This window comes from Budorcas taxicolor, chromosome 3 (assembly GCF_023091745.1).
Source record: "Budorcas taxicolor isolate Tak-1 chromosome 3, Takin1.1, whole genome shotgun sequence".
Taxonomy (NCBI): domain Eukaryota; kingdom Metazoa; phylum Chordata; class Mammalia; order Artiodactyla; family Bovidae; genus Budorcas; species Budorcas taxicolor.
The window spans coordinates 8,021,558-8,039,724 of record NC_068912.1 but is presented as its reverse complement, the minus strand read 5'-3'; the positions used below and the strand labels follow the sequence as shown (position 1 = coordinate 8,039,724).

Genomic DNA, 18,167 nt, shown 5'->3' with positions numbered 1-18,167 from the left:
TCACTTAATATTTTTTGTTATCCCTAATGCCTTACAAAAAATGTGCCTAACACATAGTAGGTGCTTAAAAGTTTTTGTTGAACTGAATTATAAATATATATACAAGCCAGGCACTTGTATAGAAGTATCTATATCTGAGAAAAATATATAATTAATTAAATACACACACACAGAAAGTGATACTTAAACTGAATCTTGAAGGATAAGTAGTATTGGCCAAATGGATGGGATATTCTAGGCAGAGGGAACAGTGTAACAGTGATATCAGGAAAAGAAAAATCCTTAGCCCACTTTGGGTATTGAAGTAGAGTTAAAGTGCATAAGTACTGAGGTACAGAAGAAGCTAGAGAGAAAAAGAAGCCAGTTTGTGAAGTCCTTCTATAACATGGTATGGAGTTTTGAATGTTCTAATAGTAATAGGGAGCTACTAAAATTTTTTAAGCAATAGAGAGGCACAGATAAACTTGCATTTCAAATATCTCACTTACAGCCATGTAAAGGATGAATATTACAGAGGCTGATGCTTTTACAGGGACAACAGTTAGGAAGCTGTAATCCTCTAGGCAAGAAGAAATCACAGGTACTTCATATTAGAAAAGGATGATAAATAGGTATTTGTTGTGTATAATCTGCAAACCTAGCAGTTTGAAAAAGCAAACATTGATTAGCTCACACGGTTTCTGAAGGTCAAGAATCTGGGAACAGCTTAGCAGAGTGGTTCTGGCCCCAGATCTCTCCTGAGGTTGCAGTAAGCTGTTGGTGAAGATGAAGACTTGATCAGGGCTGAAGGGTATGCTCCCAGCCTCACTCACTGTTGGTAGGAGGCGTCAGCTTCTCACTCTGTGAACCTCTCCCTGGGGCTTCCCTCAGGGTAAGTAAGCCACAAGAGTGAGAAAGTGAGCACGTGGGAGAGCTCCCAGGAGAGCAGTCAGTCTTTTAAACCTAAGCACTGGAGCCCCATCTGTTCTGCTGCATGCTAACCCTGGTTCTTTGTAGCAGGGGAGTGCATAAGGGTATGAATACCGGGAAGTGGCGTTCCTTGGGGAACTTATTGAAGCTGCTTACCACACTGACGTATGACAGTGTATAAAGAGTAAGCCTAGAAGTTAGGAGTATTTTAATGGTTTATGGAGATAAGAGGACATAACACCTCACATAGAAACTATCTTGTTTAGTCATTCCTCCCAGCTTCATACTACCTAGAACGGTAAAGGAAGCATTTGCTTGACTGAAATAGAAGAGAAGACCCCATTGTAAAGGTTAAATAATGGTTACTTTGCAATAATTGGCTTTATACTATAAAATGTAATAATCTGGTTCCACATTGGGTTTACAGTGTCATATAATTGCAGTTCAGATTTATAGATATTCTATACATAGCACTATGCTAAGTAATGTACAGCTTCTCTCAAAGATCTGATTTATGCCTCCAGAGAACCAATGATCTTATTGGGAAGCAGAACATAATGCAGATCATAGGGAATTTAAGAACTGGAAGAAAACTGAGTGATAGTTTAGTATAACAGGTTTATGATAGAGGCAAGAAAATAGGTTGAGGGAGGCAAACGGCTGACCCAACCCAGCTATTAATGGAGCTGTGACCAGAGCCCAGATCTTCAGATCCCCAGACACAGAACTTTAGTTACACGTGAAAGGTAATTTGTTTATATTTATTTGGTAAACCATTTTATATTAGAAGCAAAATGACTTAGTATTTGACATGGGAAGAAGGGAGACATAAATGTCTTAGAAAACATTTTTGTCTTCTCTTAAAACACCAACTCACTTTGTCACTGATTATTGTACGACTTTGAACTAAATTGTAATGTGTTAGTAAACCCAGAGAAAATAACTTGCAGTGCCACATACCTTACAGTTTTTTGAAGCAGTGATCTCCCTAGTTGATAGTGAGATATTTACATAAATTTTCCCATATTAAAATGATAATCATGGCTTCCCTGGTGGCTCAGTTGGTAAAGAATCCACCTGCAATGCAGGAGACCCGGGTTCGATTCCTGGGTAGGAAAGATCCCCTGGAGAAGGGAAATGGCAACCCATTCCAGTATTCTTGCCTGGAAAATCCCATGGATAGAGGAATCCATGGGGTCTCAAAGAGTCAGACATGACTTAGTGACCAAACCATCACCAAAATGATAAAATCCAAGGTTAAACAAAGAATTATGTTATAAATAATGAATAAAAATAGTAAGTATGAACTATACTGTTAGAATAATGAGAGGATAAAAATAAATAAAGTTAAGCATTTACAAGATTTATTCAGCATGTATCATAGCTTAAAATATTTTGGATTTTCTTCCCCCAAACAAAATGCTTTTGACATAGATTTGCCTGTGCTACTAAATAGTTTAAGTTGCAAATTCAGGTTTAGGTCCTCCCTTTTTTTAGGTTTTGTTCTTGTTGTCACTAAGTCACATCTGCCTCTGCGTTCTTGTGGACTGCAGCTTGCCAGACTTCTCTGTCCTTTACTGTCTCCTGGAGTTTGCTCAAATTCATGTCCTTTGCATTGGTGATGCTATCTAACGATTTCCTCCTCTGCTATCCCCTTCTCCTTTTGCCTTTTTTGAGTGCTCATCCTGTATATTAAGCATATTTCTGGGTTCTTTAAAATATATGATTGCATTTGGTCCTCACACAGTCTCCATGGTATAATTTTATCCCAGTTTATGGCTGAAATGGCTGAGAAGTTGGAAGAATCATAACTGAATTTTCTGAATAGTCCTTGTAGTCAGTTTCCTTTACCCAAAGCTCCTACTTAAATAGTTTGTGACTGAGTGGAAGCAGTATAACTAAATGCCAGCTTATGTTATGATAATTTCAGAGTAGCAGCTATGGTGTTTATGTTCCAGTCATCTATAAATATTTTATATTAGGCACATAATTTGGTAGGATGGCCAACAAAACGGTGAAGTACTTATGTTCAAAGTAAGATAGACATGCTCACATGTTCCCTGGAATTTCCATGATAAGACAGAAAGACTTTCTAACCAGTATATTAAAATGTGAAGAAACAAATGGAGCAACTATAAGCTGCAGCTTTCTTGGCATCATATGTTTACCCAATTAAAGGATTTTAAAATAAATTCATTCCATCCAAATTGAGCAAACATGGATTTCAAAATTTGCTTGCTTTTTCCTTGGCATTTAAATATACAATTTTTCTTTTTTACATTTTCTAGTAAACAAATGTTAATCATTTCCCTAACCTAGCCTGTCCCAGACCAACAGATCAGTTCTACATGCAAAATAAAGCATGTCATTTTATAGCAAAAGTAAACAAACTGTCCTCTCACTAATGAATTTACTGTCTGCGTTTCTCTGGAAACATGTATCTTCCCAGGAAAATGGGCTTGCACTCAAGATTTAGATAGTTTGAGAGTTCCATTAGAAAAACTAGGCTATGAACATTTAAAAAAAAGATTCTGCCCTCCCTACTCTGAGTTTGGTTAGTTGTTCTGTTCTCACACATTCTGGTAAGTGTACTTTCTTGGTGATGCTATCTTTTCTCTTTTATCCCCAGAATCTTCATTAATAAGTATTACCTTTGTAAATAAAATAGCCAATTTAATTCTACATTTGTTAGGAACCTACTAAATGCTGGACATTATCTTACAAGCTGAGAAATACTATTTAATATGAAAACTACATATAGAACCAGCTCCAGATAAACTCACAATATAGAAGGGCTTTTTTCCCTTTCTTTCTTTTTCTTTATTCCTTTCTTTTTCTCTTTCTTTTACTTATAGCTGCTTGTATTAATACTTCTTCTTGGTTTCAAGTAACAGAGACTAACTCTGGGTGACTTGAGCAGAATTTCTCGGAGAGCCAGAGAGTCACACTTGCAGGTCCCTTAAACGAGAACAAAGCCCCAGATTCCACCCCACAGCTGGTCATAGAGCATAGCTTGCACCATTGAGATCACTGATTCTAACTCTGCTTTCAGAACCAGTGCCATGGCTGGCTCTTAAAATTAGATGTTACTGCTTCCAGAGCCACCTCCCTCTCCAGAAGAGTCTTACTAGCCACAGCTTCTCTGTAGTCTGGAGTGGGTGCATCTTGTAAGGCAATGCCTACGTCACGTGTCTGCACCCTAGTTATAAGGAAACCTGGGAGATTAAGTATCTGACACCGTATTGAGAAAACCTGTGGTTCTCCTTTCCTGTGTCTTTCTCCTTTAGTCCTCACAAAAATAGTAACAACAATTTTGGTCACCAAATGTGTGGGGTTTCCCCCCATACCAGGGAATTCTCCACAATGCCAGCTCGGAGTCCTACAGTCTAACTCTGTTCTGACACTGTCCACTTGGATCTGTCTCACATCCCACATGACTGCTCCCACCCAGCTTCAGGTGCCAGTTGCAAGTAGTCAGTACCCCAGGTTACCTGCAACTTCGTCCAACTTGGACAGAAGTTAGTGGTTTACATGACCCCTTTCTTTTGGGTTCAATTAAGTTGCTAGAGTGGCTCACAGAACTCAAGGAAACACTTACGTTTAGCAGTTTGTTAAAGAATGTGATAAAGGACACAGATGAACAGCTAGATGAAGAGCTTCATAGGGAGAGGTCTAGGAGTATCCCAAGCACTGGAGCTTCTGTTCCCTTGAAATTGGGATCCATCACCCTCCCATTTCATGGATGTGTTCTTCAAACTGGAAGCCTTCCAGATCCCGTATTATTGGGGGTTTTATGGAGGCTTCATCACATAGGGATGATGGTCAGTCATTAACTCCATTTTCAGCAGGGCCGGGGCTGAAAATTCCAAACTTCTCGTCACGGCTTGGTCTTTTCGGTGATCAGCCATAATCCAGGAGACCATCCAGAGTGGCCTCATTAGGAGAAGACCTTCCTGTCACCCAGCACCAAGGGTTCAGGAGTCTTGTATCAGGAACCACCGTGAAAGGTCAAATGTTAGAACAAAACATGCTCCCAGTGCTCTTATCACTTAAGAAATTCCAAGAGTTTCAGGAACCAGGGGCAGAGGCCAATATATAATTCCTGTTATCTCACAAGAACTTAAATTATATAGTGGGAGGTAAGCTCTACCTCTTAAGACAGGAGATTCTCTAAACCTATAACAGCAGATGCCAAGTGCCTAAAAACTTACTGCAACTACATTTTAGATAATCAGAGAAGGTTAAACACAGAAAGTGAGAAGAAAGAAACAACAACCAAAGGAGAAATAGAGTGAGTTTGGCTTTAGTTCATATCATTAAACTAAAAAAAACTGTTTTCGTAAACCATTTGATAAAACTCATTTAATAGAAGTCTCGGGGATAACTGATATTCTCAGAAGTTAACAAGGTCTTAAAGAATGGATAATAACTCTACTTGGAGTCCATTATCTCTGTACAGATACAGTAACTATCATCTCTTTTTAAAGGTTTAGTCTTAGCATAAGACCCAGGAAAAGAACCTGCACTTTAGGTTCTCACTCTGCTCAACCCTTAACCAGATGTTCAATTTAATGCCCTCATCTATGACATGAGAAGGCTGAGGCAGGTGATCTTTAAAGGAAGGTCTGCCTAAATGGATTGTGAGCTTATTTTTTGGTGGCAGTAAATTTCCATGAACTCACATAATTAAATCCTCAATTCCTGCTTAGTTTTTTTTTTTTTTTTTTTAAGACAATGCTATTTTCCCACACAGTACAGCTTAGGCATTCAAGATGCAGCAGGGGAAATTCTCATTGAATTTTTTGTGTTTTTATTTATTTATTTATTTTTGGCTTCTACTTTTATAAGAGCCTTTCTAGTTTCCTAGTTTTAATATTATTTCTCAAGTAGATTTTAAGCCATAGCATGCCTGATTTAACATTTGAAGATTAAATTGCATTTATGATAATGAATTAGAATATTACCATGTTCTTAAAAAATGGGTTTATCTCAATACAAAATACAAGATTCTTCACATTTATTGTAAAGTGGAGATTTTGGAGACATTTTGTATCCACTGGTCAACTATTTTCCTTTTTTGATTCAGTTGATTCCGCGATAGAGATGGTAGCAAATTGTACATTTAAAAATTGAATAAATGTCTAAGTTTTCCACTGAAAACCTGTACCGTTTGTGTTCCCACCAGTTGTGTCCAAGGGTTCCATTTTCTGCACATTCTTAAAGGCACTTACTGTTGTCTGTTTTAGAATGTCTGTTTATTTCAGTAGTTGGCCGGGTCAGCTTTTAGTTGCAGCACATGGGGTCCTCACGGAGCCGTGTGCGGTCTTTCACTGTGGCACGTCGACTTTAGTTGCAGCGTGCAGGCTTGGTCCCTCAGTGCCGTTTGGGATCCCAGTTCCCGGACCAGAGATCAAACCCAGGTCCCCTACAGCCATCCTAGTGCGTGTGGAATGGTATGTTAATTGTGGTTTGGATTTACATTTTACCAATGACTGTGTGGAGAGCACAATAAACTGTGGAAAATCCTGAAAGAGATGGGAATACCAGACCACCTGACCTGCCTCTTGAGAAACCTATATGCAGGTCAGGAAGCAACAGTTAGAACTGGACATGGAACAACAGACTGGTTCCAAAGAGGAAAAGGAGTACGTCAAGGCTGTATGTTGTCACCCTGCTTATTTAACTTATATGCAGAGTACATCATGAGAAACGCTGGGCTGGAAGAAGCACAAGCTGGAATCAAGACTGCAGGGAGAAATATCAATAACCTCAGATATGCAGATGACACCACCCTTATGGCAGAAAGTGAAGAGGAACTAAAAAGCCTCTTGATGAAAGTGAAAGTGAAGAGTGAAAAAGTTGGCTTAAAGTTCAACATTCAGAAAACGAAGATCATGGCATCTGGTCCCATCACTTCATGGGAAATAGATGGGGAAACAGTGGAAACAGTGTCAGACTTTATTTTTAGGGGCTCCAAAATCACTGCAGATGGTGACTATAGCCATGAAATTAAAAGATGCTTACTCCTTGAAAGAAAAGTTATGGCCAACCAAGATAGCATATTAAAAAGCAGAGACATTACTTTGCCAGTAAAGGTCCGTCTAGTCAAGGCTATGGTTTTTCCTGTGGTCATGTATGGACTTGAGAGTTGGACTGTGAAGAAGGCTGAGCACTGAAGAATTGATGCTTTTGAACTGTGGTGTTGGAGAAGACTCTGGAGAGTCCCTTGGACTGCAAGGAGATCCAACCAGTCCATTCTGAAGGAGATCAGCCCTGGGATTTCTTTGGAGAGAATGATGCTAAAGCTGAAACTCCAGTACTTTGGCTACCTCATGCAAAGAGTTGACTCATTGGAAAAGACTCTGATGCTGGGAGGGATTGGGGGCAGGAGAAGGGGACTACAGAGGATGAGATGGCTGGATGGCATCACGTACTCGATGGACGTGAGTCTGAGTGAACTCCGGGAGTTGGTGATGGACAGGGAGGCCTGGCGTGCTGCTATTCATGGGGTCGCAAAGAGTCGGACACAACTGAGTGACTAAACTGAATGGCTAATAATGTTGACCATCTTTTCATGTGTTTATTGGCCATTTGTATCTCTTCTTTGAAGAACTATCTCATCAGATCATTTGCCCGTTTTTAATTTGATTGTCTTTTTTATTATTGAGTAGTAAGAGTTCATTTTATATTCTAGATACAAGTCCCAGTCCCTTATGAGTTGCATGATTTACAAGTATTTTCACTCATTCCCTGGGTTTGTCTTCTCGCTTTCTTGAACAAGCGTTTATTTATTCTTGGCTGTGCTGAGTCTTCTTCATTGCTGCACACGGGCTTTCTCTAGTTGTGCTGAGCAGGGGCTACTCTTTGTTGCCATGCACAGGCTTCTCAGTGCAGTGTTGGCTGTTATTGTTGTGGAGCACAGGCTCTAGGCATGCAGGCTTCGATAGCTGCAGCACACAGGCCCAGGAGCTGTGGCTTGTGGGCTCTAGAGGACAGGCTCAAAGTTGCGGCACACGGGCTTAGTTATACCACAGCATGTGGAATCTTCCCAGACCAGGGATCAAATCTGTGTCCTCTGCGTTGGCAGGCGGGTTCTTATCCACTGCACTACCCAGGAAATCCAAGCCTTATTCTTAACTCTGGTTGAAGTTTGGTTTCCTGAACTTCCTGCTATTTTTTTTTTAAATGTCTCATGTGAAGTAACCTGAAAATTTATGATTTTTTAAGACTATAACAGAAAATAGTAATTGTTATAGGAACTAAATTTCTTTGGTTGTTAGCCATGTACCAAGCATTGCTCTGAGTGCTTTACAACCCTAAACTGTAGGTTTTCTTATTATTTTTAATAAATGGATGAAGAAACAGGCGTGAAGAGGTTGATTTGTTAATAAGCACTGCTGCCAGTGCTTTAAAATTGAAGTGTGAGTGCAGGTTATTGTGTCTTTATGTCCCACTGCCATTCTTTTAAAAACAGAATTAGTTTACAACTTCATTTTTCTTCTGATAACAGTCTCTAGATTTTTCTCAGGCATATTAGAACTGAGTCCTTAACTTCTAATTTTAGATTTCTGTCTCTTTGAAACTGTAGTTTCTTAGTTTCTGATCAGGTTTTTTCATTAATATATAACCTTTGGGTTTTTTGGCTATCCCCTCCAAATTAGCCCTTTTAAACTAATTCTGATATTAAAAAATATGAAAAGGCAAACTTGCTACTACAAAGCGATTAGATATGTATGTCAGACATTTTAAATGTCTTTGGATTAGCCACTGTTAAAAATGTAACTGATCTACGTCTCCATTAACATGATAAGTAGTTCGGTGTATTAGTTATGTATTGTTGTGTAACAGATTATCCCCAAAGTTAGTGGCTTAAAACATTTCACAGTTTCTGTGGGTTAGGAATCTAGGGGTAGCTCAGTTGGGTGCCTCTGGTTTAAGGCCTCTCATGAGGTTGCAGTCCAGCTCTCAGCTAGGGCTGCAGCCTCTTTCTTCAGGCTCAGCTTAGGGAGAATCCGTGTCCAAGTTCACTCACACGGTTTTTGGTAGGATTCAGTTCCTTGTGAGCTGTTGGACTGAGAGCTGCATTTCTTACTGGTTATTGGCCAGAGGCCTCCCGCAGTTACTTGCCACATAAGCCTCTCTGTTAGACAGCTCATAACACAGCATCTGACTTATCTCAGAATGAGTAAATAAGAGAATGCTCAAGGTGGATGCCACAATGTTGTTGTAACCTAATCTCAGAGTTAATACCCCATCACTTTTACTATATTCTGTTTGTTAGAAGCAAATTATTAAATACAGCCGCCACTCAACAGGAGGGAGTACCAGGGATGTGAACACTAGACGTGGGGCTCACTGGAAGTGCTGTTAGAGGCTTGCCTGTCACATTCAGTGAATCTGTTGTCCAGTCATGGAGTACCCAAAAGTCAGAGTGTCTTTAGGTAGAGCATTGACATATGCAATTCTGTCGTGCAAACAAGTAATAATTTTATTTCCAAAACATATGTATTACGAGCAGGTCTCTCCATCCTAAATTATGTGTATATGTATGTAATATTTTAAAGCATCTTAATTGTGAATATCCACTGTTATTAATCCATTTTATCAAGAGATGCTGTTAAAGTTCTAAGACACAATTAGAAATTTGTATGTGTAACTTCATTTTTTCTGTTGACTTAGAAAGACTGACATTATTCAACTTTAGTAATAGAAAACTTTGGCCAATGTAAAAGATTATTTTAATTTAAACATGTTCAACATGCAGAAGATTTCTCTTTCTTTTAAATCATGCTGTGAGTTTCAATTCTAATTTAACAAAATAAGTAGTCTGAATAGATTTTAATAATTCATTTGTCCAACAGGCAGGGCTTATTAAGTTACTCGTGTAACTCGTCATGAGTTACACCTGTAATAAAGTCCGCACTCCTCACTTTGGCCTCCGTAACTCAACTGATCTCTGTCCGTCTCTCTAAGTTCATTTTCTCTGTCACCACCGGTCCTATTCTTGTTCATTCCACTCCAGCACGCAGTCCTTGCTCATCTTCAGCCTGACTGATTGTTTATGCTTCAGGCTTTTCCATCTTCTGGAAGCCTCTTAACCTCACATCATCACATGGTTCACTCCTTCTGTTCATTCAGTTCTGTATTCCAGCATCACTACCATAAAGAGGCATTCATTTAACGCCTTTCACAGTATCATAGAGACCATCAAGGCCAGGAACATGATAAAAGTGAAGAAAGATTAATCTCCTGACTGTGTACATGATGACTTATATGTAGACAGAGGCTGGATTAGACATGGATGATCAGGTGCCACAGCTAGGAACTTTCACATTCATTCAGGCGTGAATTGATAATGATCTCACCTGGAGGAAAGGTGAGGACTGTGTGCTTGTAAGCAGAACACAAGACTTTATAGAAGATGGCATATTATTTGCCAAAACCACATCATTTTTTTCTTGACCATTTTATTGACTTCATTTCCCTCAAGAACACAAGTGTCATGTTGAAGGATAGTGGGATCTCCATTCCATGGTTACTGCATGATCGTATCTGTTCAACACAGGGGAAATCTCTCTCTGTGAGCTTAAATGGAAGACATCTGCTATTAGCCTTTTGGTTTACCTAACTATTTTAAAGAATGAGTCTGTCTTCTCTGAGCTGGCAATCCAGTTGTCTTTGTATGTTCAGTGAGATTACAAGCCACTCTTCCTGCTTCTACACTTGAGAAGTATCACAGATTTTTCAAAACTCAGGTCAAGTAGTCAGTGCTACTGTGCTGATTTTGGCTAGCTCCCTTGCCTGTCCCTATAACCTACTAAGGTATTCTTTTAGACAATTTTTGTTGCACTAATTTTGATTTCTTATCTTCTGGAATATATGTGAGGAATTCCTTTATATATTTTCCCTTACTCATCTGTGCTAAGAATGTTTTAGAGACCACAGAGATATTGTAAGTGAGTTGGTCAACCTGATAAACAATCTTCCAGTCCTCTAAACTGATGAATTTGCCAGTCTCAGCTTTAATCCAGTTGATCCTATCATGAAAATAAATCAAAGACTAGAAAGTTAGTGAATGCAGTTTTTAAAAAAGGAACTTAGTGAAAACTTGATTGAGGCCAGCTTTGTGCTGTAACTTCCTGACAAGTTCATGGTCATCTTTGTGATTACCTGTGAGAATATGATAACAATTATTATCATCATGTAGGAAAGCAAAGGTTTCTTTTTAATACAGGCCACTCTATTAGTGGCTTACCTGGTGGCTCAGATGGTAAAAGAATCTGCCTGCAATGCAGGAGATGTGGGTTGGATCTGTGGGTTGAATCCTTGGGTTGGGAATATCCCCTGTAGAAAGGAAGGCTGCCCACTCCAGTGTCTTGCCTGGAGAATTCTGTGGACAGAGGAGCCTGGCGGGCTACAGTCCATGGGGTCGCAAAGAGTGGGACACGACGGAGCAACTGACACTTTCACTTGACTTATATTAGAGAGGAGCATGGATGCTTGTGCAAAGATAATACAATGTTAGGAGAGTCCCCTGAAAACTCTGTGAAACAATGTATAGAGTGACAGCTGGAAAACTAAGCACAAACTGAGCTAGTGGGTAAGCGCTAGTGGCTAATTGTTGTTGTTTAGTCACTAAGTCATGTCCAACTCTTACCAGAGTTGTTCTGTGAAGAAAAATTTTAATCAGGACACAGTGTCTGAAGCCACACACATGTCCTTTTAATGAGAAGGAGAACTTTGCCTGCCCCCATACAAAGCAGAAGCTCCATCCTGTGCAAGTGCGTCTGTTTCACATGAGGATGCCTTGGGATCTGAGCCCACCCTGGTGAGCCACCCAGCAGTAAGACCAGCTTCAGCCTGGGTGAAGCTTCACAAATGGCCTGTGAAAACCAGATCTTCCTTCTGGTTTGTCATGTCGGTAGATTGCTGCTGCCTTCCTACTCCTTTAGCCTCTAGAGCCGCTTGACACCCCAAACCTGATTAAAGTTTGATAAAAATAAGAAGTGCCAAAAAGGCAGCAGGACATTCTTTATCAGGAATGAAACCCATTCAGGTAGGAGGAGCTCGGATAGAGGAAGGAGTGAGTTGCTCAGAGTGCCACACATCTGTGGGCTGTTGTTCCCGACACGCTTTTGGTTCCTAGTGGTGTTAGCCGAGCTTCTTCCCGATGCACCAGATACTTCCCCAAAGGCCTTTCAAAGAGAATATATGGCCAACAGCCACTATGTAAAGGCCCATAACTCTCGAGAGTGTGAATTTTTTTCATAGGAGTTGTGATTTAGTGTTTCCACTTCTTCTCAGTTCCCTTCTAATTGTTTTTCCTCTGGTTCTTAAGCTCAGTGATTTGTTTTTTCCCCTGAATTTTTCATATGCTTGTGGAAAGAATAAATGTGTTTCCATGGCACTTAGCATGTTATAAACACTTTGTTTTCCAGGGAATAAGCACATTCTACTACTGACAACATTAGAACTAAGGTAACCCATGCTTCCCTCGGGGCAGGGCAAGAGTCTTGACTAGCTCTCACATTCTCCATTTGTTCCTGGGGCATCATCACCCCCTGTGTTAACCACTGTCAGCAGGTTTCCTTCCAGAAATAACAGTACTTCTCTCTCTACCCTCATTCCAGTTGAGCTTCCATGATAGCTGGAGAGACTCTGACTTAACAGAGAAATATGATGCACACAATTACTAAAAAAGCTGCAGATGTCAATGTTATGTGGCAACTTGGGTGGGAGGGCAGTTTGGGGGAGAGTGGATACGTGTATATGTATGTGTGTGTTATTCGCTCAGTTGTGTCCGACTCTCTGTGACCCCATGGACCATAGCCTGCCAGGCTTCTCTGTCCCTGGTATTCTCCAGGCAAAAATACTGGATGTGTTGCCATTCTCTTCTCCAGTGTATATGTATGGCTGAGTCCCTTTGCTGTCCACCTGGAACTATCAAAACATTGTTAATCAGCTATACTCCAATACAAAATATGTGGTTTTTTTTTTAAAAAGAGAGAGATGCAAATGGGTTTCAGTAATTGGTATGAAGTTATCACGGAGCTCTTTGGATTAACAGGTACTTAACTAGGCAGAATGTTTTCTTATTCCATGTTAGTTTTAACATACACTCTTGAAAAATACTATACACAGTTGAAAATATCCAGAGAGAGACATGCATAGAAGCATGGGCTTTTGAAGCAGATGGACATAGGTGTGACTCTCAGCTCTTCCCTAACTATATGATTTGTTCACTTTGCTCTGAGTTGAAATTTCCTCATATGTGTGCATGCATGCATGTGTGCTCAGCCATGTATGACTCTTTGCAATCCCATGGACTGTAGCCCACCAGGCTCCTCTGTCCATGGAATTTTCCAGGCAAGAATACTGGAGTGGGTTGCTATTTCCTCCACCAGGGGATCTTCCCGACCCAGGGATCAAAGCCACATTTCTTGCATCTCCTACATTCCAGGAGGATTCTTTACCAGCTAAGCCACCAGGGAAGCCTTTCCTTATATGAGGTTGTAATAAAGAGTGACTTAATATATTGTATAAATTGCCTAACAATATATCTAGCATATGAAAGCATTTATAATAGATTCTCAGAAAATGGTGACAATGCTTCAGTATTTCTCATAAAAGGGCATTGATTACCTCCAGGGACAGTTCATTCTCTTTTCAGACAGCTATAAATATCAGAAATTTCTTTTTATATTGCCTCAGAATCTCTGCCTTTTGATTACTGGTTCTAATTCAGTGTCCTTGGGCCTCAGAGAAGCCATGTAATCCTTTTCCTACATGGTCAGCTTCATGGTCTTTGAAAATGGCTACTTTGAACTCTTGGGTTCAAGCCAACACATAATGGAACAAAGCATTGCAAATGTGCTCTGATCAACAGATAGAGAGTAGAGCTCTCATTTTTTTGGTTGTATTCTCAACACAACCTTATTTGGCATGAGTTGTTTCACCTTTGATTTATCAGACTTGTATACTTGATTAAGACCTCTGTGTCTTTTTCAAACATGTCTCTAGTTTGCTCTATCTCCCTCATCATGTATTTGTATAGAATTTTACATTTTGACTTAATTTCAGCTTTTTAGAGTTTGCTCATGTTTTTTCTAGCCTGTCAAGCTGTTTGGGGTTCTATTATGACAGTGAGTGACTTAGCCATGCACTTTTCTCATTATGTATTCAGTATCAACACTTGCATAATGTTGAGGTCCTTTAATGGACTGGAACCTGGTGGTCCGACGATGATAAGAAAGTAAAGGAGAGAGAAAGAGGCTGATATTCCTTGGTTTACACAGAAAACCAATAAAGTCCCTGACACGGGGCTTGCTCTGTTCACGAAGGCCTCAGGCACTGTCTCGATGGCGTGAAGGCACAGAGCGCCTTCTTGAGAGGGTCTTAGAAGCCCAAGCAGGAAAGTGAACCCAGAGGTCCTCTGCGCTCCAGAGAATTAGTCTGAAAAAGAGAGAGAGGGAGAGAGAGAGAGAGACGACACGAGGACTAAAGCTCTGACGGAGCAAAGGTGTTTTATTCAACATTGTGTGAATATTTATACTGTCTTAAAAGGTAGCTATTTTCAGCAGAGATAAAATCAAAACTTACAAAAACATGAGGTCAGAGAGAGGGTTGTAAATAATCAGTTTTACCGTATGGTTCATAAAAAGGAAGAGGGTCATAAATAGTTGCTTATCACTGTATGGAAATGCATGCATACTTCAGCCCCTGGGAGTAGCTTGCTGTTCCACTTAATTCCTGAATATTTAGGAATTAACAAAACAACACACAGGAAGCCTGTTAAATGCTTCCTGACAGCATAATGTACCTCTAACCTCAGCCTAGCCAGATTCATTTATCCAGCTGCCTCTTTAATATCTCCACTTAGGTGAGGCAGCTCACACTGAACCAGACCTCCTCATTTCCACACCCAACCTTCTCTTCTCATAGTCTTCCCATCTCAGTTGATGGCATATCCAGCCTTCAGTTTGCACAGCCTTGGAGTCATCCTTGGCTCCTTTCTTTTTCTTCCACACCCCACATTTAATCCCGCAACTAATTCTGCTGACTTGACTTGAGCACATATCCTGAATCACACCTCTTCCACATCTCAGCTCCTTGCCCTGCTGCTTTGGACCAGACCTCAGTAGAGCCTTGAATGGACTCCTGTTATTTTCTGCTTTTACCCTTGCCTTCTTTCGTCTCTCTTCAACACCACAGCTGGAGGGATCCCGTTAAAACATAAATTAGGTCATGTCACTCCTCTGTTCAAAATAATCACTTTCCATTTCACTCAGAGTAAAAGCTAGAGCCCTGAAAGCTGCCTGCACAGCCTTGCATGATTCTCACCACACGCACAGACGCGCTGCATTTCTGACCTCACTTTCCACTCCTCTGCCCTGTCCTCTCCATGCAGTGTCCTGCTTGTTGTTCCCAGGACATGCCAAGTGTCCTCCCACATCATCATAGCCTTTGTATTTGCTATTCCTTCTGACCAGAGTGCACTTTCTTTCACTGTCTGGGAATCTTCCCTATGAAGTCTCTGCATGTCATTTTTTGTTTGTTTGTTTGTTTATGGTATTGTATGAGAACCTACGCACTAATAGAAGTTATGACTAATGGCAGTTGTAGGTTTGACTTCTAGACTCACATAAATGAATATTTTGAAATTACATCTAAAGAAATAATTGCCTCTATATACAAAATATTTTGTGTGAACAGTTAGATTCCTCCCCCAACTCCTCTCCTACTAAATGTTAATGATTTTCACATACTTGAGATTTCCCTGTGAATCTGAGAGAACATAAGAAGAGCATTAGGATTTTCAAGGAAATGGTCAGATTTCTCCAATGGAAAAAGTACACCAAACTTTTTAATTCATTCTTGCCTGGAGAATCCCAGGGACGGGGGAGCCTGGTGGGCTGCCGTCTATGGGGTCACACAGAGTCGGACACTTCTGAAGTGACTTAGCAGCAGCAGCAGCAGCAGCAGCAGCAGTACCAAAAATATAAGGTATATTTTAAAAGTTTGTAGAAGAAAGTTTAGTCAGACTATCAAGTTGTGGAGTTTTTTTAATTATCGGCACTGATTTATAAATGAGAGAGAGTCCCATTAATTACCCTATTTCCATTTGTAGTATAGCGATAGCATTTGTGCTGTTAATGTGATTCAGTTAAGGGTCTCAAGTTTAACAGCTTGAGCTGTCATTCCTTTAAGCAGGTGAGTTTGGGTCATCTTTTCAAAGACAGAATTACCCCTTTATAAAAATGTAAGTATTTCATACTGCATTTCAGAGCTCTTGCTTTTTAGTACTTGTCATTAATAATGACAAGGTTAATTAATTTTTAAACTTCTCATTACAGTAGGTTTGATGATGATAGTAGGGCTCACTTAGAAAAAAATATTCCCTGATCCTTCGTTTCCTCTCCAGTTATCTCCCATTTCACTATCGCCCTCCTTAGCAGAAATCATTGAAAGACTCATCTGTACTTGGTGTTTCCTCCTTCTCTCCTCCTATTCATTCTTTAACCCACTCCAAATAGTCTTTCAGCTCATCTCTCCACTGAAACTTCTTGTCAAAGCTGCCTTCACCTTCATTCTTTCAAATTCTCTTTCTCTGTTCTTATCATTCCCAGCAGCATTTGGCACCACTTTGAAACGCTTTATCTAGTTGTTTTCCACTATGACCTTTCTGTTATGTCTCATTTTGTTCTTCATCTTATTTCACTAGTGGCTGTTTTTCGGTCTCATCTATGGACTCTTTCTTTCTCCTCTTCCAAACCCTAAACGTTGAAATATCCCAGGGCTTAGACCTTACCCCTGGTCTTACCTTGGTGATCTCACTTAATTCCATGGTATCTAAATTACAACATCCCTTTCCTGTAAAAGTGAGTGTAGATGATCCCAGTGCTATGATAGCTTGTTAGTGTTGGAGATCCAAACTCTTTCTTTCCTGCTGTTTTCAACACGCTGTCTCCATTTTCTGGTCCCAGATGGCTGCTCCAGCCTCTGCATCACATCTGTGTTCTAGCCAGCAGGAAGAAGAAAATAGGAAGTGAAGGACACATCCCCACTCTGGAGGACATTATAGAGTTAAAGTATTTCTTTTCCTGTCATTCCATTGGCCAGAACTAAGGCACATGACAACTTTCTGAATGGCCTCTAGTAGTCTTTAGTCAGGTAGCCTTGGACTCCAGGTAAGAGTTTGCAGTTCTTTTACTAGAGGAAAAAGAGGATAATTGAGTTTGGTGAACAGGGAGCAATTTCCACAACACATGGCTTTTTAGGTATTAAATAGGTGTGGATGTCTCCCAGTTTTGAGTCTCTAGCCTTGACCTATGCCCTGCATTCCAGATTCTTTACCCAGCTACATTTCCAACATCTCCGAACATTCCCATGTGCAAAACTGAACTCTTTACTTTGCTTCCCAACCCCATTCCTCATCTTAGTTCTCCCAGCTGCTCATACCAGAAAAATAGGAAACCTTGGTTCCTCTCTTTTTCTCTTATGCAACATACAATCCATCTGTATTAATCCAAAATTAATACAATCCTATTAATTTTACCTTCAAAATAACACAACTGGAATTCCATCACCTCCACTAGCTTTGTTCATAGTGATGCTTTCTAAGGCCCACTTGACTTCACATTCCAGGATGTCTGGCTCTAGGTGAGTGATCACATCATTGTGATTATCTTGGTCATGAAGATCTTTTTTGTACAGTTCTTCTGTGTATTCTTGCCACCTCTTCTTAATATCTTCTACTTCTGTTAGGTCCATATCATTTCTGTCCTTTATCGAGCCCGTCTTTGCATGAAATGTTCCCTTGGTATCTCTAATTTTCTTGAAGAGATCTCTAGTCTTTCCCATTCTGTTGTTTTCCTCGATTTCTTTGCATTGATCGCTGAGGAAGGCTTTCTTATCTCTTCTTGCTATTCTTTGGAACTCTGCATTCAGATGCTTATATCTTTCCCTTTCTCCTTTGCTTTTCACTTCTCTTCTTTTCACAGCTATTTGTAAGGCCTCCTCAGACAGCCATTTTGCTTTTTCTGCATTTTTTTCCCATGGGGATGGTCTTGATCCCTGTCTCCTATACAATGTCACGAACCTTAGTCCATAGTTCATCAGGCACTCTGTCTATCAGATCTAGTCCCTTAAATCTATTTCTCACTTCCACTGTATAATCACAAGGGATTTGATTTAGGTCATACCTGAATGATCTAGTGGTTTTCCCTACTGCCTTCAATTTAAGTCTGAATTTGGCAATA

General features: G+C 40.1%; 1 protein-coding gene across 1 annotated transcript in view; it reads left to right on the top strand.

The window, feature by feature from the left end:
• The window catches only part of ATF6 (activating transcription factor 6), a 239,137-nt gene that overhangs the window by 190,254 nt on the left and 30,716 nt on the right, over positions 1-18,167 (top strand). The gene's annotated exons all lie outside the window — the stretch shown is intronic.